A 23,248-nucleotide genomic window follows, 5' to 3' on the forward strand; every position below is an offset into this window, starting at 1 on the left:
ATATTACCTTCTGCCTGTCACCCAGAGAGCCAAGCTGAACAGGCAGCAGGGTGCCTGTGAGGAGGGGTGGGCCCAGCCTTCCTGGGGAAGCAGCCCCTCCGCCCTCTTTTCCTGTGCTGACAGAGAAGGGAGAAGAGGTCTCAGAGAGGCTCTTGGACCGAGTTCCTTCGTTCCTCCCTTCTAGGAGTGGTGCATTTTTACAATATCAACAGTCCTCACTCCCAGACAAGATCTCTGTAATGCATCACACGGATGAATCCTTCTATATCTCAAAGTTCACACACAGTATGAACTTAACAGCCAACAGGGAGCTTGTTTTTATCCTAATGGAATGGCAAAGGCAAAGTTCTTCCCAAATGAAAGAGCTTTGATGTCCTTTATTTCTATATGTGTATGTATGTGTGTACACACATATATACACACGAATATATATTTATATATATATATATATATATATATATATATATATTTCCTCCAAAAAAAAATGGCTGGTCTGGAGCTGAATCTCTTTCCTCCACAAACCCCTGTTTGGAAGCAGGCATTCCTCCCATCGTGAAAAGGGCTCACGCACAGCACAACTTGGTTTCTGAAAGCTTGGCCTTTGGAGCTAGAAAGATTTGTTTCACTCATTGTCTGGATGTGGAGAAGAACCTGACTCTCAGAGGCAGCTTTCTCTGACCCCATCGCCGCCCGGGATCCCAACACCTAGGAAGAGGTTTAGAAGAGAAAACTGTCCAACCCCAAACCAAGGGCAACACAAACCAGCCTGGCTTCTTCACTCATGGCCTGAGCAAGCTGCTTGTCTCAGTGGTTATTTGGACACACGCTACGAAGCACAGAGACGTACACTCCCCTTTTGTTTTCAGGGATTAAAGAGAAGATTTTAAAAATCTGAAGCCAAAAAGACACAGAGCAACAGAAGCAGCTGTACGAAACACACCCTCAGAAGGGAACAACTTCAGAAGAGAGAACGAGCAGGACCCTCAACTTTGTCCTGAGCCCTTCATTGGAAAGCTTATCCATCTTCATTTTTCCTAAAACTGGGGTTTGTAACTAAAACCATTTCCTAAATGCTACTATGGACATTGTAGTACCAGGCACAAACTCAGGGTAGACGTGTCATTTTCAAGGACAGTTTAACTGGGTGCATTGTATTTAGGTCAAGTGACTTAAAATGCTACGTTGGACGACTTAGGTGAACTCTTTATTGGCACAATGTAAATGCATGTTTTGTGCAGCCAAGTCAGTCTTGCATTCTTGTTAGAAGGTGTGAATTGGTATTTTTAATCAGTGGCAGCTGACTGTAGTATCAAGAGCCCAGGAGTTCAAATCTGCTGCTGTCATCTACCCACCAAAGGACCTCAGGCTGATTAACCCCTTCTAGACTAATGTCCCCACCTCTAAACAAATAATAGTAATGGCACCTCCCTGGTAGGTTTGCTGTAAAGATTAAATGAGATGTTGCCGCAAAACACTGAACCACAGTAGGCATTCTCTTTGCCCTTGGATTTGTTTTTCCACAATACAATTCTATGTACCTTAGAAAAATCAAATGATGATCTGGTTACTCATTGAGCTAATTGAAGAGATGCCTATAAGGTTATTGAAATTTATGCGGGTTTTTTGTTTGTTTTATTGGTCTTTTAGTTAGAAATAAGGATTGATGAAAGAAAAAAGGGGGAAGAGAGGGATGGAAGGAGAGAGGGAGAAGGAAGGGAAAAAGGAAGGGAGGGAGGGAAGGAGGGAAGGGAGGGAGGGAAGGAACTGAGCCTATTTTAACCAAACACAAAGAACTTAGAATGGAGCTAACCTTATCTCTTCCACATCTGTATATGAAAATCTGAAAGAAACAAATGTCCTCCCGTGTTTTTTTGCTTCTTTATCAGAGGTGCTTGCAAGCCTCCGCCTGGGCAGGCTGTGGCCTGTTGCACCTATTTGTGAAGACCTTCCTTTTCTTGAAACAATACACTGAATAAATACCCCTGGAGTTAGAAATCCGGCAAAGCAACTGAAAAGGGGTTGGGGGGGGGGCGGTGCAAAAACTGTAAGGAAAAAGGCATTACACACAGTAAGAGCTTGCTCAGTCAATATCTGTTGAATGAATGAATTCTAGCTTCTGATTATACCTTTGAGCTTTAATGTCTCTTGGCTGCAGAACCGATCCCCCGTTTCAGCTTTCTGTGTTCATGCTGCCATTGCATAGACTAGAACGGCCATTTCATGTCACCTGTTTCACAAGATTTAGAGCCCATTCTCAGACCACCTGCATCACAGTCATCTGCTAAAAAGGCATATTCCAGGCCTTTCCAAATGCCAAAGACCAGGGATTCTGAAGATCCGTAGTCCAGTAAGTGACTGGCCCTAAACTGGCTTCTTTAGGTGAGGGGAGAGAGGGAAAGTGTCTGGCTTCTACAGAGGGGAGAAGGGAGAGTTGACCCAGAGCCCCAGCCAGCCTGCACCCCAGGGGTGGAGGAGAGTTGGGGGGCAGGGGCACTAACATTATTCTCTTTTTTTTTTGAGATGGAGTTTCGCTGTTGTTGCCCAGGCTGGAGTGCAATGGTGAGATCTCAGCTCACCACAACCTCTGCCTCCCGGGTTCAAGCAATTCTCCTGCCTCAGCCTCCTGAGTAGCTGGGATTATAGGCATGCGCCACCACGCCCAGCTAATTTTGTATTTTTAGTAGAGACAGGGTTTCCCCATGTTGGTCAGGCTGGTCTCGAACTCCTGACCTCAGGTCATCCACCTATCTCGGCCTCCCAAAGTGCTGAGATTACAGGCGTGAACCACTGCGCCCAGCCTAACATTATTCTCTTTCAACCTGAGGGTCTAAGACACACTGTTTAAGAAGCTTCAAATAAAGGCTTGTTATTTAAACTTATAAAACAGCCCCCTAAGAGACCAAAATAGCAATAGCCTAAAGCACTATATTAACAGGAGGGAAGAGGGAACAAATCTTCGTTTCTCATGGGAGAAATCTACCGATAATGCCAAAAATGGGTATTTTTGAAGCGGTATACGTACATTACTTAGCAACCTGGGGTGGATTGCCATCAGAACTAAAAGCAGAAATAGTTACAAGATTTCATTTAAAATGGTGATTTCTGTGAAGCTAGCCTGGGGTGGGGTGGCCAGGGCAGAGAACTCTTGTTTTCCACAATAAAATATTTCTATACGGGTTGATTTTTTTTCCCAGCCATGTCTAAATCACAAAAGAAAGTTAGACTTTGTATTTGAAAAGCATTTGGGCTGGTTGAATCAGTCTCTGGGGTTGGGGGTGGTGGCCCATGAAGGTGACTCCAAAAGCTCCCAAATGAGTCTCTGAGCTGCTGCTGAACCTGGCACCAGGTACCTTTGTGAAGTGAATGAACCAATGAATAAATAATGAAAGAAGAATCAGAGAAGTCAATGCTGCCTGTTTGATATGCACATGGATATGCCAGTCTTGCCCAGGAACCCAAATCCAACCTAAATTGAAAGGCAAAACTGAATGTGGCGTCACCTCAAAGTGCCTCTTCCTCTCCTGCACCCCTTTATTTTTTTAATCTATTCTAATTTCACAATTAGGAAATAATATAAGTATTGAAAGTTACATCATACATAAACCATTTCCCCAAATGTCCTTGGCTGGCGCCATCTACCCAGGAGCTCCCCGGGGTGGCTGGTGATCACAGAAGACTCCATTTAGACCACTCAGCAGGGTACGCCAAGGACAGTCCTCTCAACCTGCAGGACTTTCTGGTTGAAAAAAAAAAAAAAAAACACTGCTTTTAAGACTTAAATCAAGGTCTTCAACAGAAAAGCCAGAGACAAACAAAAACAAACAAACTGATTCTGGTTTCCCACCAAGCTCAAGGAGCCTTTGTCAAAGTAAATCAAAGCACTCGGCAGCCAGCTTATTAGGTTTAATCATCAACCGTGCTTATCAGATCCTTCATTTGTAAGTCCCTTGAAGAAAAAAAGTGCAAAACGATTCCTTCTGTGCTTTGGAGATTGATATCAAAGCAGGCCTTGAGGTCAACTACAGAGGCGCTTTAAGTGGAAATTATAAGCAGGAAACAAAATGCACTCATTCAATTTCTTCAAGTTGAGCAGAGACCTCCTGGATGCCACGTGTCAGCTTTACCTGCTAGAAACACACGCTCACGTCGCTGTCCAAGACCCTGGAAAGGGGAACCCCTTGAATTGGTTGGGTTTTGCCCCCCTTGTCCAATTCTTCACTATGGTTTAGAGATTTGTGGTCTTCCAGTGGCATTCTACTCAATCAAGGTGACCAGCCATCTGTTGAACTGTCTCCTCCAACCTGATATACCCAAGTGCTGTGGTTCCAATTTCAATATTCCCTCCTAGGGATAGCAAACAAGAAGATCTATGGGTGAATAATGACAAGAATACGGTAAATGGTTGACATTATTACCCACGAAGCTGCATTAAGTCAGGTTGGTTCGCTGGCACCCTGAAGCCAGCCATGTCACAGTATCTGATTCAAAATCCAAACACACAGCAGCCAAAGAGGAAAGCAAAGGGCAAATTAAGCCACCACTGAAGGTGCTCGGACAGGCCAGAGGAAGATTCCATCCCACACCCAGCTCAACTTCTTCCCACCTTTCTTCTTCATCTTTCTCTCTGCATCTCACATTTCAGTTCTCACAATCTTCTCTCCAAAAAAATTCTGCCACGTTCTCCCGGGACACTCTCTTGCTTTTCTCTCTCCCTCTTGATGCAGCAGCAGTTCTCAAACCTTCCCATGGAAAATCCCACCAGTTTCTTCCTTCCTGGGACCCTCTCTCCTTTCCTTTCCCTATACCAAAAGATCAAGACCAAGCTGGGATTACAGAAAGGGGGGACCCTGAGAGTGGAGTAGGAAACAGAGACTGGGGTTATTGGTGCACAAAATATGTAGTCCCCGGAACGCTATTAATATTGTATTGATGGCCTACAGTGTGTTGGCCACCATATTAAATTGCTGAATTTAACAGGTGTCTAAATTGGGCTTTTCTAAGTGCATTCTGAGGACACTGTTCCAGGGAGATGCTTCTTACTAAGAGCATTTGATGGTTAAACACATTTGGAAAATGTGCCATCTCTTATTCATCCCCTGGAGACTCCCAATACACATTACATTTTTGGTAATTTCTGCAATAGATATACTTGTCATTGGTTAGCCCAGTATTTCCCTGTTTTTTTCTTTCTTTCTTCCTTTTTTTTTTTGAGACAGGGTCTTACTCTAGCAGCCAGGCTGGAGTGCAGTGGCACAATCTCAGCTCACTGCAACCTCTGCTTCTTGGGTTCAAGTGATCCTCCTGCCTCAGCCTCCAGAGTAACTGCGACTACAGGCACACGCCACCACACCTGGCTAATTTTTGTATTATTTGTAGTAACAGGGTCTCACTGTGTTGCCCAGGCTCCTAACTTATTTGATCACCAAACCCACTTGATCGTGGAAAAAGCAGCAGCTAATGTCAGCATCACTCTTGGCCCATGTACATCTTCAAGATGGAAGTCACCAAAGTACAAATGTTCCATGTGTGTAGGCTCTGGAGCCCTGGGTGGGCGTTCACCTGATTTACTGGAGTGTTTGTGGTAGTGTAGCCATGGGCGTGATGACTCTTGACCAGGAGGTTTTGTTCCCGGGGAACAGGGCCTGCAAAAAGATGAGCTAGGGAGACAATTCAGGCATGGATAGTTGAGTAAACACAGAACGTTTAAAAAGAAAAATCAGCAGAATTACGTTGGTGCTCCTGTGTGGGATTCCTTTCCAAAATATAGTCATGGCTTTTAAAAATCTCAAAGATCCTTTGGTTTTCTTTATCATGCTCCTGTTCCCCAGAACCCCTACCCCTTCCTTAGCATCGTGGTTTCTTAAATGGAATGATCTTCTCATGGTCCACAGACCTAGGAGAGGAATGGAGACCCCTCCAGCCCAGAGCCAGCCCCAGATGTCTGACACCAGGGCTGCTATTTTGAAGGGTGCTTCGAGATCTGCAGCTCCAGGCATTTTGTTATTTTGCTATTTGCTTTTGGAACTTCTTAAAACAAACTTCAAAGATGAGAAAACTCCTGTTTGAAATGAATTCCTTGTAGAATCCAAGAAATGACTCATAGAAGCTGTTTTGGCATTTATGTTCCCTGTTAAGATGATTAGGCTCATAAATTCTATTTTTGAAATGCAGTCTTTGTATCCCGAATATTTTTCCAGAACAGCAACAAAAAAAAACCTGAGGTGGAGGAGTAGGGGAGGAATGAGATCCCTATTTACATGTTTGCTATGATTTAAATACATGTTGTTGCCTACTTATTTTTGTATTTTATCATCTATTTTTCCCCACACTATTAAAGAGGTTGGGCAATTTTCTTCAGTGAAGTTGCTTAAAATGCTCTTATTCTAAAGAAGAAACTGACTTTTTAAAATATTACTAGCTCATATGAACAAACTCATGTCTTGTTCATGTATGAGCTAGTAAGATAAAAAGTTCTGTTTTCACCCAAATGTCCAATGACTGATGAATGAATAACAAAAACATGGAATAGTATTCAGCCTTAAAAAGGAATAAAATTCTGATACTTGTTCCAAGTAAGAATATATCTTGAGGACTCTGGGAGCACACTTTTAGAAACACCAGTGGCCTGGGGCTTCTTCCCCCGCCTGGTTTTGATCTTACCAACACTGCTGCTCCTGAAAGAGCCTAGTTACTCATTCTTCAAAACTAATGCTTGGCTGGACCCAAGCCCTACTTTAATCACAAAACTGGTACCGTTCCAACTGAGTTAGGTGGTTTTCTTGGGGCCATGCAACGGACTGTCTTGGCAGGGGACAGGTGCAGCCTTCCTTCTTGGGAAAAAAGTCTCAACTGTAGAAATGTGATGGCCCCTGAGATTTAAGTTATTGTAGTTGTTACCTAAGTTTTACGCACCAATGCCTTTGTTGTTGTGTAATAAACTGTCAACTGCAGCATGTTCAAAGTAGCTCAACCCTCTATTTGGTCATAAAATTAATCCTAATCTAAAAACCACTCTTTCAATTTTAATTGCGTGGCAAGCCCAAGTTTTTAAGGAGCGTTTTGTTGTTCGGTACTTTTGATAACACCTGTGAAGCAGTGCTGGTCATGAGAAAAGACTTCGTGTGTGCCTCTTCAAGAACAATGAACTGCACTGAACTCTTTTTTAAGTTTAAGTTCAGCGGTACATGTGCAGGTTTGTTATATAGGTAAACTTGTGTTACGAATGTTTATTGTACAGATTGTTTCATCACCCAGGTATTAAGCCTAGTACCCATTAGTTATTTTTTCTGATCCTCTCCTTCCTCCTACCCTCTACCCTCAAGTAGGCCCCAGTGTGTGTTGTTCCTATGTGTCCAAGTGTTCTCATTATTTAACTCCCAGTTATAAGTGAGAACATGGAGTTATTTGGTTTTCTGTTCTTGTATTAATTTGCTAAGGATAATGGCCTCCAGCTTCATCTACGTGCCTGCAAATAATACGATCTCACTTTTTTAATGGCTGCATAGTATTCCATGGTGTATGTGTATCACATTTTTTATCCAGTCAATTACCGATGGGCATTTAGGTTGATTCCATATCTTTGCTATTGTGAATAGTGCTGCAGTGAACATACGTGTGCATATGTCTTTATGAGGAATCACCACACTGCTTTCTGCAGTGGCTGGCCCAATTTACACTCCCACCAGCAGTGTGGAAGCATTCCTTTCTCTCCATAAACTCACCAGCATCTGTTATATTTTGACTTTTTAGTAATAGCCATTCTGACTGATGTGAGATGGTATCTCATTGTGGTTTTGATGTGCATTTCTCTAATAATTAGTGATGTGTAGCTTTTTTTTCATATGCTTGTTGGCCATGTATATGTATTCTTTTGAAAAGGAATTGCCTAAACTCAGACCTCAAAAGAAGTATTCTACTGTTTGAGTTTCAAATGAAAAAGCATCAAGAATAAAGATCTTCAAGAATGTCATTTTTGAGAGTCTCTGGCATGACTAAAGAGGTCAGGAATGCCCATCTCATGTGTATCTTCACGCTGTCCCTAAGGCACAGGCCATGTTTCTGAATTACATGTCAAGAGATATACACAGTCGAGGGAGTGACCAGCCATTACATTCCAAAAATAATCCCTGTGAAGTAATTATAATCTGTTTACCTTGATTTGTCCAGAACAACTTGGTCATCAAGCATCTCTCTTTATGATGCACCCACATGGATTTTAGTAAAGCAGAGATTGTGGAGGACTGAATGTATCAAATATGGACAAAATTGTCAGATAAGGTTTACAAATAAGTTTGCCACATTTTTTCAGGTGTAGGCAATTCTCGCTGTCTTCACCAGGGCTGATCTGGACTGATGTTAATTTACCCCAGGGAGCTTTGTCCTCTCAGCTTTGGGCTTCTGGGCCACTCGCAGTTGATGTCCTGGGGCACAAGAGGTGGGGGAGATGGATAAGAAGACAGTTCCCATCAGTTTCCAGGATGCCTTATTAGGAAGCTCTCTTTTTGGCCAGACCTGGGGGAGACACCATATGACACAATGCACAGCAGAGGAAAGGCAGTGAAGTTTAGCAGGGCTGAGCCGCCCCCACTTGAGATACGAGGCCGGACACCATATTACACCAGTGATGACACCTCTAATGGGGTGGAAAAGTCACTTAGGCATGGCTATCTTCAACTCCACTATTGACCTTCCCCACCTCCACTCCTTTTCTGCCCTCCCTCTATAGTCTGAGCAGAAAGAAGGAAGAGATTTCTTCTGGAGGTCCTAAGATAAGCCACAGAAGAGCTTCTCTCCACAAAGCCCCCATTTGTGGCCATGGAAGGCAAGCGAAGGTTGGTGCCCTTGGATGAGTGTCTCTTGCTCTGGAATGGAGGGCGGGGGCTGGTGCTAGCACTTCCCTCACCTTTGGAAACTCCCTTGGCTGTAAAGAGCAAGATGAGGCCGGGCGCAGTGGCAGGCGCCTGTAGTCCCAGCTACTCAGGAGGCTGAGGCAGGAGAATGGCGTGAACCCAGGAGGCGGAGCTTGCAGTGAGCCGAGATTGCGCCACTGCACTCCAGCCTGGGCGACAGAGCGAGACTCCGTCTCAAAAAAAAAAGAGCAAGATGAGAGCACACGGGCAGGGGCGGCCCCAGTGAAGCTGCCAGCTGGGGCCTCCATATCCCCTCCCCAGCCTTCCTGCAGATCCGCTGCTGATGGTGTCGCCCAGCCCCTTGCCTGCAGCCGAGGCCCACTCCCCTCTCAGATGGCGCTCCACCAATCCCAAGAAAGGGGCGATGAGTCCCAAGAATGTCTGCCTTTTAATGGGAGCCAGTCCGGGCCCAAACGGTTGTGGGAGAAACAATGGGCTGAAAGGGACCCCTCTAATCTTTGGACTCACATCCTTCAGGGGAACTAAAGGCTGCATCATTCATTCCTTCATTCATTCAATAACTGTTCATTGAGTTTCTGCTCTGTGTTCTCAAGGTTGGGAATTGGCAGCAAACAAGACAAACAGACTCTGCTCTTATGGTGCTGAGGACCTTGAGACCTACAGCCCCAAGCCAAGAAACCCAGCTTTCCCATCACAGCACAGGGTGCTATAAAGAACATCAGGAAGGTCATGGGCTGCAGAGCAACTGAACCCCCCTGAACCCCCCCATTCAGGGAATGCCAAGCTAAGGCCTCAATGAGGAAAAGGAGCCAGGTAAGTGAAAATACAGGGGGAAAGCTTTGTGTGGGGAAAACGTGCAAAGGCCCTGGGGTAGGTGGTCTGGAGTATTCAAGGAGCAGCCGGTGTTTTGCAGCTGGAGGGGAAGGAAGGAGGGATGTGCAGAGATCTCAGTGTAGCCCTTCACACAGGGTATCATGGGGGAGGCACGAAGATGGTCCCAACTGTCTTCTGAGGACACTCTTTGGGCTCATCTGGAGCCCCAAGCGTGGGCTTCTAAAGCACTCAGGGGACCGATGGAAAAACTTGTCTGATTCAAAACCCAGTGAAGAAACCAAGGGTGCTGGCATGTGCCTGTAGTGCCGGCTACTTAGGAGGCTAAGATGGGAGGATGGCTCAAGCCCAGGAGTTCAAGGCCAGCCTGGGCAAAGAAGAGTCCCTGTCTGTCACAAAAGAGAAAAATTAAATAAATAAAATCAACCATGCATCGCTGTCCTCCTTGCACATCTCTGAAGAGGCTTCTGCCTTCTTTGGCGGTCTCTCCATTCACATCCAGCATCATAAGATGTCAGGCACACATCTCAGCCTGCTGTATTCCCAGCAGAGGAGGCAGAGCCAGGACACCAGCCCACTCTTCCTAACTAATCTGTTTCCTCTGCTGTTAATTAGACCAGTTCTTCTCAACAGCGGGGTGCTGTTTCCCCCAGGGGACACTGGCAATTTCTGGAGGCATTTTTGGTTGGCACGAACAGGGCAGAGGTGCTGCTGGCATCTGGCAGGTAGGGACAGGGATGCTGCTAACATCCTGCAGCACCGGGGACAGCCCCCCACACCAGAAAACCATCCCATCCAAAATGCCAACCCATAAATCAGAAGGAAGATGAGCCTGGGGAGAAAACTAGAGAGGATTTTGCTCCAGAAAAAAATGACCCACAATAAAGCTGGCTCAGCTCCTTTCAAAATTAAATACCTTCCTTCTTTGTCACACACTGGAAAACGAGCGAGTTTCTATTTCAGGCTGTGGGGTGGGTTAGCGTTGGCTTGGCCGGCTGTCTGGCAGAGGCTCCGATTCATCAATGACAGCTAAGTGTGGTTTGCTGTGTGTCAGGAGAAGGTCCAGGATGGGCTGGGGCAGGGAGTGTGGGGGGCAGACCATCCTCATCTCTGGGGCTGCTGGAGCTTCCGGAGGCTGGAGCACACCCAGCCTGCTCCTCCTTGTGGAAAGTGATTAAATGTGAAGCTTAAAGCTGTAAGGACTTACTGGCATCACGGGTTTTTACTTCTGAACTTGTTCCCCCCTCTTTTTACCTGCCCTCTGAAGCTCCCAAATTCAGGGCCAGGCACAGTGGCTCATGCCTATAATCCCAGCACTTTGGGAGGCCAAGGCAGGTGGATTGCTTGAGGCCAGGAGTTGGAGACCAGCCTGTGCAATATAGCAAGACCCCATCTTTGTAAAATAAATTAATTAAGCTCTCAAATCAAAAGCAGAGGTGTGTGTAGAAATACCCTTAAATAGATATGACAGTGATGTCATTGTACAACATAGCTGTCAGGGTGGAAGTGTGTCTCCCAAAATTGATATGTTGAAGACTTAACCCATGGTAGCTCAGAATGTGACTCTGTTTGGACATGGGGTCTTCAAAGGGGTAATTAAGGTAAAGTAACACTATTTGGGTGAGGCCCTAATCCAGTCTGACTAGTGTCCTCATAAGAAGAGGAGACAGAAACATACACAGAGGGATGACCCTGTGAGGACACAGGGAGAGGACGGCATCTATGAGTCGAGGAGAGAGACCTCAGGAGAAATCTACCAGTCAGGAGAAACCAACCCTGCCACACTTTGGTCTTGGACTCCAGTCTCCAGAACTGGGAGACAATAAATTTCTGCTGTTTAAGACACCCAGTCTGTGGTTCTTTGTTATGGCAGCCTTGGCAAACTAATCCCACATCCTTAGAGCTACAAGGGGTTCAGATATTCTCCTGTGCAACCTGCCCCCCCAGGGTCACCATCTCTTTTATGGACACACTCTGAGAAGCCATCAGTCACTGTTGGGGATGGAGACCTCACTACGTCTCAAAGAAATTGTTTAGCATGGTATATTAGCTTTCTCTTGCTGCTGTAACAAACTATTTTAATCTTGGGTGTTCAAGGAAATAGCAATTTATCCTCTCATGGTTCTGGAAGCCAGAAGTCCAAAACCAGTTTCCCTGGGCCAGCTCCCTCCAAGGGCTGTGGGGGAGAATCTGTTTCCTTGCCTTTCCCAGTATCTGGAGCTACATTCCTTGCATTTCTTGGCTCCTGGTCCCTTCCTTCCACCATCTTCAAAGCCCGTAGTGTAGTATCTTGCTTCCTTGATCAAATGGCCCTCTTCTGTCTATGTAAAATCTGCTTCTGCCCACCTCTTCTAAGAACACTAGAGAGTGCATTTAGGGCCCTCCTGGATGATCCAGGACAAACTCCCATCCCAGATCCTTAATTTAATCACATTTGCAAAGTCTCTGCCCTATAAAGTGATGTATTCACGGGTTCCAGAGATTAGAATGTGGACATCTTTGCAGGGAGGGGTGATTCTTCAGCCTCACACACATTGGCCTCCTCTCCAGAGCTGAAAGTCACCTCTCCAGAGCTTCCAACCCATCACTCCTTGTCATGAACTCTGCAGCAGGTAACCCACGTCTAACTCTTCCTGCTTGAGATCTTCCTCCAGCCTTCTGAGAACAGCTCAGGTGCACCTTCAAGAGTGCCCATTTTCAGACTGGCTGCCCCATGATTTCCCTCCTTCCTCATGGGCTTTGGCCTTCCAAGGCCTCTGCAGCCTGTTTCCTCTCCAACAGACTTGAGTTGGTCAATATCTCTCGAGAAATGTGGCAACAAGAATGGCTGAGATGCTGCAAGGTGACTCCACAGCCCAGAGAACAGCAGGTGCCTGCCCTTTAGTGCCATAGGCTATGGGCCACGGGCCACAGGGCTTGCTTCAGCTTCAGTATCTGCATTTCACCTGCAAGGCACTGAGGCCCCATCACTGAAAAACCACAAGAGCAGAAATCTTCCACCTTGCCTACCACAGAGTTCCAGTTCCTAGGACACTGGCCTACTCCTAACTGGGGCTCAAAAAATACCTGTTCATGAAACAAATGTAGTATTAATTCTACTTGCCAAGTCCATGAGTAGAAATTTATCTTTAATCTTCCAGGATTTCAACTTTGCCATGAATATAACATTTTTTGTCTCATATAAACAATGTTTCCAGAAAAACAAAAAAAGGCTTTTCAATAAACAGAGAGAGCCCAGCCAGAGAAGCTTCGACACTTTAAGATTCTAAGTCACTAGTTCATGGTTAATTCAAGTAAGTACTTTGCAGATTGGGAGGGTGAAAAAAGTGACAAAGACCCCTCTTCCTCTCCCTTCAGTCAGGGGGTAGGGGAGAGAGAGAGAAAGAGAGAGATGGGAACATTTATCGGACAATGCAAAGTCCGAAAGGAAATTAAAAAATTTCCCACGTCAAAAATGGCAGAGTCCAAAGAATATTATCAGCTGTTATAGAAGAACGAGTTTGATTTAATTGTAGCAGCTACACTTGTATACATTCGAGGTGGAGAAAAAACTGGACCTCCCGACACGGTCATGTTTTCATGTGAACAGGAAAGATTCTACTGCAGCAGGCCATGGGCCAGCCCAGACGGCTGTCTGCAGCCAGCACCTGCTGTGTGTACTTAGCTCTTCACTGGCGGCCTCACCTTCCCTGCACCCCACATCCTTAATGGGGGTGATGCTGTTTCCAAAGGGCAGAAAATTGGTTCTTACGGGCTCAACAAATCTTAGACATCATAATGGTTTGTGGCCCTTTAAATTTTCATCCTCTACAGCACATTCTTACTCTTTTGTATTGAATTTCCTTTGTTGTGAGGAAATTAAATTAAGTTTAAATTGATTAGTTTTTCTTTATGGGGGGTGATAAGGATGGAAAGGTTGTACAACACGGCCCCAACCCACCCTGGCACCAGCAGCCCTGTCCACCAAGGAGAGTCTGAAGCTCACTCACACTTGGGCCTAAGTGTTTGACTGAGATGTCTGATGGATGGAACCTTTCCCACCAGCTGCCAGCCGTGCTGCACAGAGGTGTGAGCATGTAGGGAGGAACCAATGCAGTGGGCCAGGGGTACCATCTTCATTGCTCCTCGAAGATGGTGGCTCTTTTCTCTGTTGCTGTGACATATGGCTTCTGCTAGTCACAGGCCTGTGGCCACATAGCTCCCACGTCTGGCTTCCTCTTGCAGCATGCTGCTTTGCCCTTGCAAATTCTTGGTTAGTCTTTTCCTCATGCTTCCCAAGAGGGTGACAGGGTGGGTTGATCAGTCATTATCTAGTTTCCAATATCCTTTGTGTTAGTTTCCTTGGAGCTGCTGTAATAAATTACCATAGACTTAGTGGCTTTAAAAACACAAAATTTGGGGGCCATAAAGGAGGAAAAAACGTCTACTCTCACCCTCCTAGATTCCCCAGCTATAGCCCTGTAAATGAGACTAATTGCTAATAGTTTGAATGTCTCTCTTCCAAAACTCATGTTGAAACTTAATTGCCAATGTGATGTAATGTAATGTATCAGGAGGTGGGGCCTTGAAGAGGTGATTAATAGATTAACAACATTATTGTGGGATTGGATTAGTTATTGCAGAAGTGGGATCCTGATGAAAAGAATGAGTTCAGCCTAATTTTCTCTGCCTGTCTCACATGCTCACTTCTGCCTTCTGCCATGGGCCCACCTTGGCCAGATGCAAGTGCCAAGCACTTGGACTTCCCAGCCTCCAGAACTGTGAGCTAAATCAATCTCTCTTTTTTGAAATAAATTATATTGTCTGTGGCATTCTGTTATAGCAGCAGAAGATGGACTAAGGCACTGATGAAGGACAGATTAGCAAGAGAAAAGCAGACAGAAGTTTACTAATGTGTGCATCTTAACTATGCATGAGGAGAACTCAGGGATGAGTAACTCAGAGGGGTGGATAGAACTTGGGTTTACATAGAATTTTAACAAAAGAACAGTCAATTTTGTAGAGAAGTGACAAGACAAGAGAAAAGGACTTTGAGTTTCAAAGGGGAGGACACATTGTGGGAAGACAAATATATGGAAAAACTAATGGTAGATAAGGGCTAGTTAATAAGGTTTGTTGATTCCCCTGGTGCCATCACAGGCTGATAAGGGTCTAGAGCTGTCTCTGATGATTAACATTTGCCCTTCCTGGTAGAGAAAGGAGGGGGATACCTTTACAAATTTATGTTCCACTTTTAGACAAACAGGGGGAAGGCAGAGAGCTTTTCTTATATCTACTTCTTCTCAATTGCCTTCAGCTTAAAATAATCCTGTTACCAACATGGCATATATTGGGGAGGTATATTATTCTGCTGTGCTTCAGGGCCCACTTAGATAATCCAGTATAATTTCCCGTCACAAGATATCTTATTTAATCACATCAGCTGTGTAGAGTAACATATTCAAAGGGATTTGGACGCAGGCTTTTTTGGGGGAAGAGAGGGGCATTGTTCAGGCTACCTCGTGCCTTAAGACAGAGTTCTTCTGCCAGGACACTTTGCTGACTGACAGCCTGCCTGGAGGGCAGGCCTTATCAGTGGTGGATAGAGCAGTTAAATCACAGAATGCAACTCAACTTGGCAACGTGTGGATCGGGGAGCACCCCAAGAAACTGGGTTGTTGTAGATGCTCTGCTGGGCCATGCCTGCAAGGCCTGCCCTGATATTTTCCTAAGACTATTTATATTTTTGAAGATAGCTTTGGATTAAACAGTTAAAAGTCAAATGGCAAGGAGTGGGGGGTATTGGGGATAAAGCCTTTGCCTTGAGACAGCAGTCACCCACTCTATTAAAGGAAACAGATAAGCAATGTTCAAGCAGCCAGAAACTCAGAAAACTCCAGATGGAGTAATATCCCCCAGACTGACTCCATTCCTCCTTCTGAAGTTGTGCAAGATATTGCTTGGGGGAAGTGAGGTCACCCGCTTCACCATCACTTTAGCCAAAGTGCAGCAGTGTGCAATATACAAAGTGTTTGTGGAGGTTTGGATTCGCTCATTTTCTTTCTCCAAGAGCAGATTTTTCCCCCTAAGAGCATGCTCTTAAAGGAATGGCCCCCAGCTAGTCACAAGGAACTCGAATACTAACAAACACATCATTAAACATATATGACTTCCTTTCAGTACATTCCGTCCAGATGCAGGAGAGAGTTACTACATTTATTTTCAGACCACCCTCATTATTGCTTCCACCCATCTCTCATTAAATTGCCTTCAAGCAAAAAAAAAAAAAAAAAAAAAAAAAAAAAAAAAAGGCATTAAGATCTAACTTCTGCTTCTCCTTTTTCTTTATTCCATTCTGTGAAGTTAAATAGGCAATAGTTGGTTCAAACAACCTATGATATTTCCTCATTTTCTCTATTTTGCAGGTCCTGAGAAGCTGCCATTACCTCTCAAGGGTTTGAGAGTCCAGCCAGTTTCTCCAGAGTGAAGTCCCCCTCCTTGGAGGAACAAATGCTTTCAGAGGAACAAATGCTTTCAGAGGAACAAACGCTTTCTGAAAAAGTCGCCACTGTGCAGATCCTGCCGCCCACCTGCCTGCCGCTGCAGAGCAGAGCCTGCTCAAAGAGCCGCCATCATTCCTGGCACTGTTACATAAATGCTGAGTGTGGTGGCTTGAATTGTGTCCCCTGAAAAGATATGTTACCGTCCCAATCCCTGGTACCTGGGAATGTGACTTTATTTGGAAAGAGGGTCTTTGTAAATATAAGAAGATGGGGTCACGCTGGAGTAGGGTGTGCCTTAAATCCAAAGGCTGTGTCCTCCTAAGAGGGAAATGTGGACACAGGCACAGAGGTAAGATGATGTAAAGACATGCAGGGAGGAGGCCCTGGGATGGGAGGCATTTGCTGCAAGCCCCGGAACCCCAAGGATCCTTGGCAACCATCAGAACCCAGGAAGAGGCAAGAAGGGTTCTTCCTCCAAGCCCCCAAGAAGGAACTAACTGATTACAGACTTCTGGCCTCCAGGACTGTGAGAGAATACATTTCTGTTTTCTTTTGGTTTGTTTTTTTCTTTTCTTTTTGAGACAGGGTCTCACTCTGTCACCCAAGCTGAAATGCAGTGGTGTGATCACAGCTCACTGCAGCCTGGACCTGCTAGGCTCAAGCAATCCTCCCACCTCAGTCTCCTGAGAAACTGGGATTACAGGCATGCACCACCACCACGCCCAACTAACTTTTGTATTTTCTGTTGAGATGGGGTTTCTCTATGTTGGCCAGGCTGGTCTCAAACTCCTGAGCTCAAGCGATCCACCTGCCTTGGCCTCCCAAAGTGCTGGGATTACAGGCGTGAGCCACTGTGCTCAGCCCCATCTCTGTTGTTTGAAGCCACCGAGTTTGTGGCTCTTTGTTACAGCAGCTCCGGGAAACTTACACACTGAGTTCCACCCTAAAATGCCCCTTTAGGTCACTTTAACTCAAAGCTGCTGCCTATCTCTATTTTTATTTATTTTTTTATTTATTTTTATTATTATTATTTTTCTGAGACGGAGTCTCACTCTGTCACCCAGGCCGGAGTGCAGAGGCATGATCTCAGCTCACTGCAACTTCTGCCTCCCAGGTTCAAGCAATTCTCCTGCCTCAGCCTCTCAAGTAGCTGGAACTACAGGCACATGCCACCATGCCCAGCTAATTTTTTGTATTTTTTTTTTTAGAAGACATGGGTTTCACCATGTTGGCCAGGCTGGTCTCAAACTCCTGACCTCAAGTGATCCACCCACCTCACCCTCCCAAAGTGCTGGGATTTGAGCCACCGTGCCCGGCTTTATCTCTATTCTTAATACATCTCTTCTGCTGCTTCTGTCTGCTTCTGAGGTTTCAACCTAAGCCCGATTTGGGCTGCAAATCCAGGTAAGAACCACTAAGGCCCTCTGGGAATTTGACTAGTTCCAAAAGGGGTCCGGGGAAATGAGCTGTGTCCTCCCCAAACTTCCCTCCCTCCAAGTTCTCTTAAAGCAGGATGGCCCACGTCGAAGGATGCAAAATAAAAGCAAAATAATGCCACACCCATTGCCTACAAGGGGCAGGGCCCAGGGAGGAAGGAAAGAAGATGCTGTTAGGTCTCTAGTCCTGACTCTCTGCTGTGAGTGTCCCATAGAATGTCTCATTCTCACCACCCTAAGGTCAGGGCCAAGGTCCCCATCCTATAGGTTCAGGGTGTCTGGGCTGGGATCCAAGCCAAGTATCCTTGTTCTGAAGATCACATGAAGATTCACCCCAAGCCCTGGTGTTACAGCAGCCTTCTTCTACATCCACGGTCTGTGCAGAGCCACTCAGTTTAAGTTCAGTTCAACATAATTACAGCGGCAGTTCTCAAACTTTCGGGGGCATCAGAATCACCTGAAGGGCTTGGTGCAACACCCGTTGCTCCTCGCCCCGCAGTTTCTGATTCCGTGGGTCTGGGTAGGGCCTGGGATTCTGCATTGCTAACACGTTTCCAGGCAATGGTGAAAGGTCAGTCCAGGCTCCACAGTTTGAGACCCATCACTTCGTGTAAACATGGGATGGTATCAGATATGAGCCAACTCCTGGTGTCTATGCCCTCAAATGATGGATGGAAAAGACCAGGAGATGGAGGGGCCCTCCTTCCTCAGCCCCCCTCCACCCACACACACACGGCTTTCATGACCTCCCCTTTGCTAGCTGCCTCTGCCAGGCGGTGGCCGGAGTGCTGCTGTCACCCACACCCTCCATCCTTCCTGTGCCCAGAGTCCATTTCTCCACTTCCCTCTGTTCACGGTTAATTCATGTGGAGGGAACATCCCTGAGCTTGTGTTCACATGAGCAGACACACCCACAGGGGTCGCCATTTCTTTTCCCACCTTTCCCTGTTAACCTTGTCCTTCCCTTTTGGATTTGTTTTGCTACACGTTGTGTTATGAGCTGGACTGTGTTCCCCTCAAAACTCATCTCTTGGCCTAGCACGGTGGCTCACGCCCATAATCCCAGCACTTTGGGAGGCCGAGGCGGGTGAATCACCTGAGGTTAGAAGTTCAAGACCAGCCTGGCCGACATAGTGAAACCCCATCCCTACTAAAAATACAAAAATTAGTCGAGTGGTAGTGGCACATGCCTGTAATCCCAGCTACTCGGGAGGCTAAGGCAGGAGAATCACTTGAACCCAGGCGGCAGAGATTGTGGTGAACCGAGATTGCGCCACTGCACTCCAGTCTGGGTGACAGAGTGAGACTCTGTCTCAAAAAAACAAAAACAAAAACTCCTGTCTTGAAGCCCTATCCCCCAGTAGCTCAGACTGTGACTGTATTTGGAGATGAGGCCTTTAAAGATGTGATTAAGGTTAAATGTGACTGTCCCAGGGCCAGAAGTCTCTTATATGGCTAGAGGCTTTTCAGAAATGATGGGCTTAAGGATTTTTTTTTTTTTTTTTTTTTTTTTTGAGACAGAGTCTTGCACTCTCACCCAGGCCAGAGTGCAGTGGCGTGATCTCAGCTCACTGCAGCCTCTGCCTCCTGGGTTCAAGCGATTCTCCCATCTCAGCCTCCTGAGTAGCTGGGATTACAGGTGCCCACCATCATGCCCAGCTAACTTTTATATTTTTAGTAGAGATGGGGTTTCACCATGTTGGCCAGGCTGGTCTTGAACTCCTGACCTCAGGTGAACCACCCCTCGGCTTCCCAAAGTGCTGGGATTATAGGCGTGAGCCACCTCACCAGGCTCGGTTTAAGGATTTCTCAGATGAAGAGATTGTCCTGGTATGTCCTAAATGCAATGACAAGAGGCCTTAAAGAAGAACACAGACGAAGATATGCTACAGCAGCAGAAGGGCTGTTACCAAGGAGCAAGATGCTACATGGTTGCTTTAAAGACGGAGGGAGGGGCCATGGGCCAGGGAATGCTGGCAGCCACCAGGGGCCAGAAAAGACAAGAACAGATTCTCCCCTAGACCCTCCAGAGCGGCACAGCCCTGCCAATGCCTTGACTTTAACCCAGCGACACTAACTTCGGATTTCCGCCCTCCAGCCCCATAACAGAATGAAGTTGTGTTGTTTGAAGGTATTGGATTTGTGGTCGTTTGCTATGACAGCCACAGCAAACTCCTACAGACAGAAGAGAAAAGACTCAAACCCAGGCCGTCTGTCTTCAGAACCTGTACTTATTAATAAAGATTTTACCATTTAAAACATTCTTAATGAGGCAAAGCTTCATGAAGTGAAATTCACAATATGATTTGACAAATTTAAGCCCTGTGTAGCGCCACCTGAATCAAGATACAGAACAGATCATTTCCCCAAGAAAATTCCCCACTGCCCCTTTCTAGTGGATCCAGTCCCTGTCCCAAGACAGCCACTGTCCTGATTCCCATCACCACCCATCAGTCCTACCTGCTCTTGAATATCATATAAATAAAATAGTACATTGCTCCTTTTCTCCTCTTCTCCTACCCATGGTTTGAATATTCCACAGATTGCTATCATTTGCCTGTGGGCTAACTCTTGGGTTCCAGTTTTTGGTTACGACGCATCAACCTGCTGCAAACACTCTTGGGCAGGTCTTTCGGTGCACATATGTTTTCATTTCTCTTGGGCAAACCCTTCCTAGGAGTGGAATTTCTGGGTCATGGGAGTGGTGTGTGTTTCATTTTACATGAAACTGCCATGGTGGTCTTCCTAAGTGCCTACCATTTGACGGTGCCCCCACAGCGAGGGGTCTCCCCTAGCTTCATGTCCTCCATAGCACTCACTGTCGGGCCCCTGCACTCTTGACCACTGTACACAATGAGGTCTAAGCTTTCACGGAGTTTGCTGCAAGGTTGAAATGAGGCAACCTCCAAAAAGCAAAGCTCCAGGCACGCACCTGCTTCATGCGCCGGAATATTCCTTTCTATTCCTTTTACTAAATAAATGGAGTTCATTCCTCTGAAAAATAAGCAGCTTTGGACCACACAGCCACCAAATGACATTTTTGTAAATCATATTTCTTTTGAAACCTTGCTGAAATATTTGAGCCACTACTTACATTCTCTTACTACCCAATTAAAATGCATGGTCTCCAGGTCCCGTCCTCCAAACTCTGCTTGGCACACACGGACCTTTCTTTACATGCATCTCAACAGCTGTGTTTGGCAACAGCGCTTCTTTCCACGGAACCAAAGGTGAGACGCAGACCGCTCCTGAAAGACTGTTTGGAAAAAAACAGCTCCAAACACTCTCTCTCTCTCCTCCCTCTGTCTCTCTTTGTCTCTGTCTCTGTCCCTGTGTTTGTCTCTGTCTCTCTCTCTCCAATGTCAGGTTCACAGAAATAGATGACCACCCTCTTCCTATTGGAAGCACATCTAAGTATGTGGACATTCACAGGCGTCTGCATACTCTCAGCCCAGTGAGGTCACCAACACCATGTGTCCCGAGCTTTAGCACCAATTCACACCCACTTACAGCTCCCTCTTCCTCTAGAGGCACCACTTGGGCTGAACCTGTGTTTGGCCTTTTTTATTTGAACACTGTAGTTTTATCCTGGGTAGGTATTCCTAAAAACACACTCTTTAGTATTAGTTTTTTCATATTTTTATAAAAGGTTACCATGGTGCATGCCATTTTCTGGGATTCATGTTTTCAACTCTACATTAGGGCTCGCAGTGTCCAAGACCCCTCTAGTCCTTGGACCACAGAGGAAACCGAGCCTCAGAGAAGGGCAAGCTCCTCCCCACAGCACAGCCATAACCCATCACATAGCAACCAACATATTAGCATTGAACGATCATTTCTTAGAAGCTGTGGGAGGAACTTCCACCCCCCACATCATTTCTCTGTCTTGTCTCAACCTCAGGTATCAAGGTTGTTTTGTTCTATATTTCACAGATGAGGAAGCAGGGACTCAAGGCAGGTGAATTTAACTCTGGTCATACGGCTGGCAGAGCAGGCCCTGAACTTGGGCTTGTCTGACCTGCTGCAGGAGCCCACGTCAGCCTGACTCTCCCACCTGGACACGAGTTCCCAAGGCACGTGTGGCATCAGAGGTCCTGCCAGTCAGAGCGTCGGATCTGTGCTTCCCCCATCAAGCTGGTGTCGCGGGAGGAAGGAAAGGGCAAACCCCTCTTCCTGGGAGCAGAGGTCAGGTCAGCCTGAGGCAGCAGGAATTTTAGCAAACCCAGATTTTCTCATGTCTGGACAGCACCTTGTAGCACCCACTCTGATGGTGCCAAGGCTCAGGCCGAAGCCAGTCCCATGAGTGTGGCCAGGGCTCTGCACCCATGGCAATCTCAGGCACGAAATATGCATAGCTGTGTGTGGTCAATGTGGCCTGTCCTGGGATGTCAGGGCTCTGCACACGTGCACACACACACACACTCACTTAACATGATGTATCTCTTTGAATCCTCACAACAACCTTTGCTATGAATTGGTGATTCCAAACCACCCCATTGTACAGATGAGTGCACTGAGGCTCTGTGGGCTAAAGTCTCCTATCTGAACAATCAGCTCGTGACGGCAGAGCTGACATTCCTCTCCCGTGAAGAAACCACAGGCTTCTCACACCAACCCCAAGACAGGAACATCAAGGACACACCTCAAGCCTACACAGGTCCCAAGACTCTCTTCCAATCGCCATGCATTTCTGTCTATTTGTCAGGGAGTTGGTCTTTACTGCCTTCATCAAAGGTAAGGAGGTAAGGGTAAGAGGTCACTGTTGCGTGTAAATACATTTGGAAGAGCCTCCCATCCACCTTATTGCAAAATAGAGACTGTGGGAGGGAACGGGCCTCTGCAGTCTCCCTGTTGCCTTTGCTCATGTGAGCAGAGGCTCCCCTCTCTCCAGGTAGACACAGGTGTTCATCAGGGCTCAGGGATACTTCAAGGAGCACAGGCAGGCTCTTGTATCCTCTTCTGGGTGCTTGGTGCAGGGCACAGCCTGTGCAACTGTGCATAGCAGCCCTGCGATGAAAGAGGAGACCAGCCTTGGGTGCTGTGGGCTGGAAGCAGCTTTTGCTCTGTCTGGTTTTGCCAAATCTGGTGCCAGGCTCAGAGCAGGGAGAGACACAGTCAGCCTACTTCCAGCAGTGGCAGCACATCTGTCCAAAGAGAAACATGCCTTTTCCTAGCACAACCAGCAGCACCAGAAGCACCTCTCCTAATCTGTCTGTCAACCGTCTCTGTTCTCTCTCTCTCTCCCTCCTCCCTTCTTCCCCCTCCATCTATCTCTGTGACTTTGTCTCTCTCCATCCCTCTCCCCTCCTCTTTCTGTCTCTGCCTCTGTGTCTTTGTCTCTCTCTCTCTATCACTCGCTGTGTCAGTGTCTCCCTCTGGGTCTCTGGGTCTCTGTCCCTCCCCAGTGGGTTCTATTTAGATTTGTTGTGACAAATCGATGTCACATTCACATAGATGGCATTTTAAAACCACGGAGGTCTTCAGAGCCAGAGCTTCATTCACACTGCAGGCCAGGGACACTGTTGCCATGGTAACATGACTCTCCACTTCCTGCCTCACCCGGGCTCCTGCATTCAGCATCACCTTCATCTCTCTCAGCAACACCACAGATGATTAAATAAAGCACTTT

The 23,248-nt window shown here is 46.4% G+C and overlaps 1 long non-coding RNA gene across 1 annotated transcript in view; it reads right to left on the reverse strand.

Moving 5' to 3' along the window:
* The window catches only part of LOC115833167, a 61,427-nt gene extending 38,393 nt beyond the window's left edge, over positions 1 to 23,034 (reverse strand). The window contains exons 1-2 of the long non-coding RNA XR_004028616.1: positions 22,419 to 23,034; positions 8,365 to 8,420 (exon numbers count right to left, since the gene is read on the reverse strand). This is a non-coding gene — a long non-coding RNA (uncharacterized LOC115833167). The remainder of the gene's footprint in view (positions 1 to 8,364; positions 8,421 to 22,418) is intronic.
* Positions 23,035 to 23,248: the final 214 nt, after the last annotated feature.

The sequence above is a fragment of the Nomascus leucogenys genome, chromosome 25 (genome assembly GCF_006542625.1).
Source record: "Nomascus leucogenys isolate Asia chromosome 25, Asia_NLE_v1, whole genome shotgun sequence".
NCBI classification, from domain to species: domain Eukaryota; kingdom Metazoa; phylum Chordata; class Mammalia; order Primates; family Hylobatidae; genus Nomascus; species Nomascus leucogenys.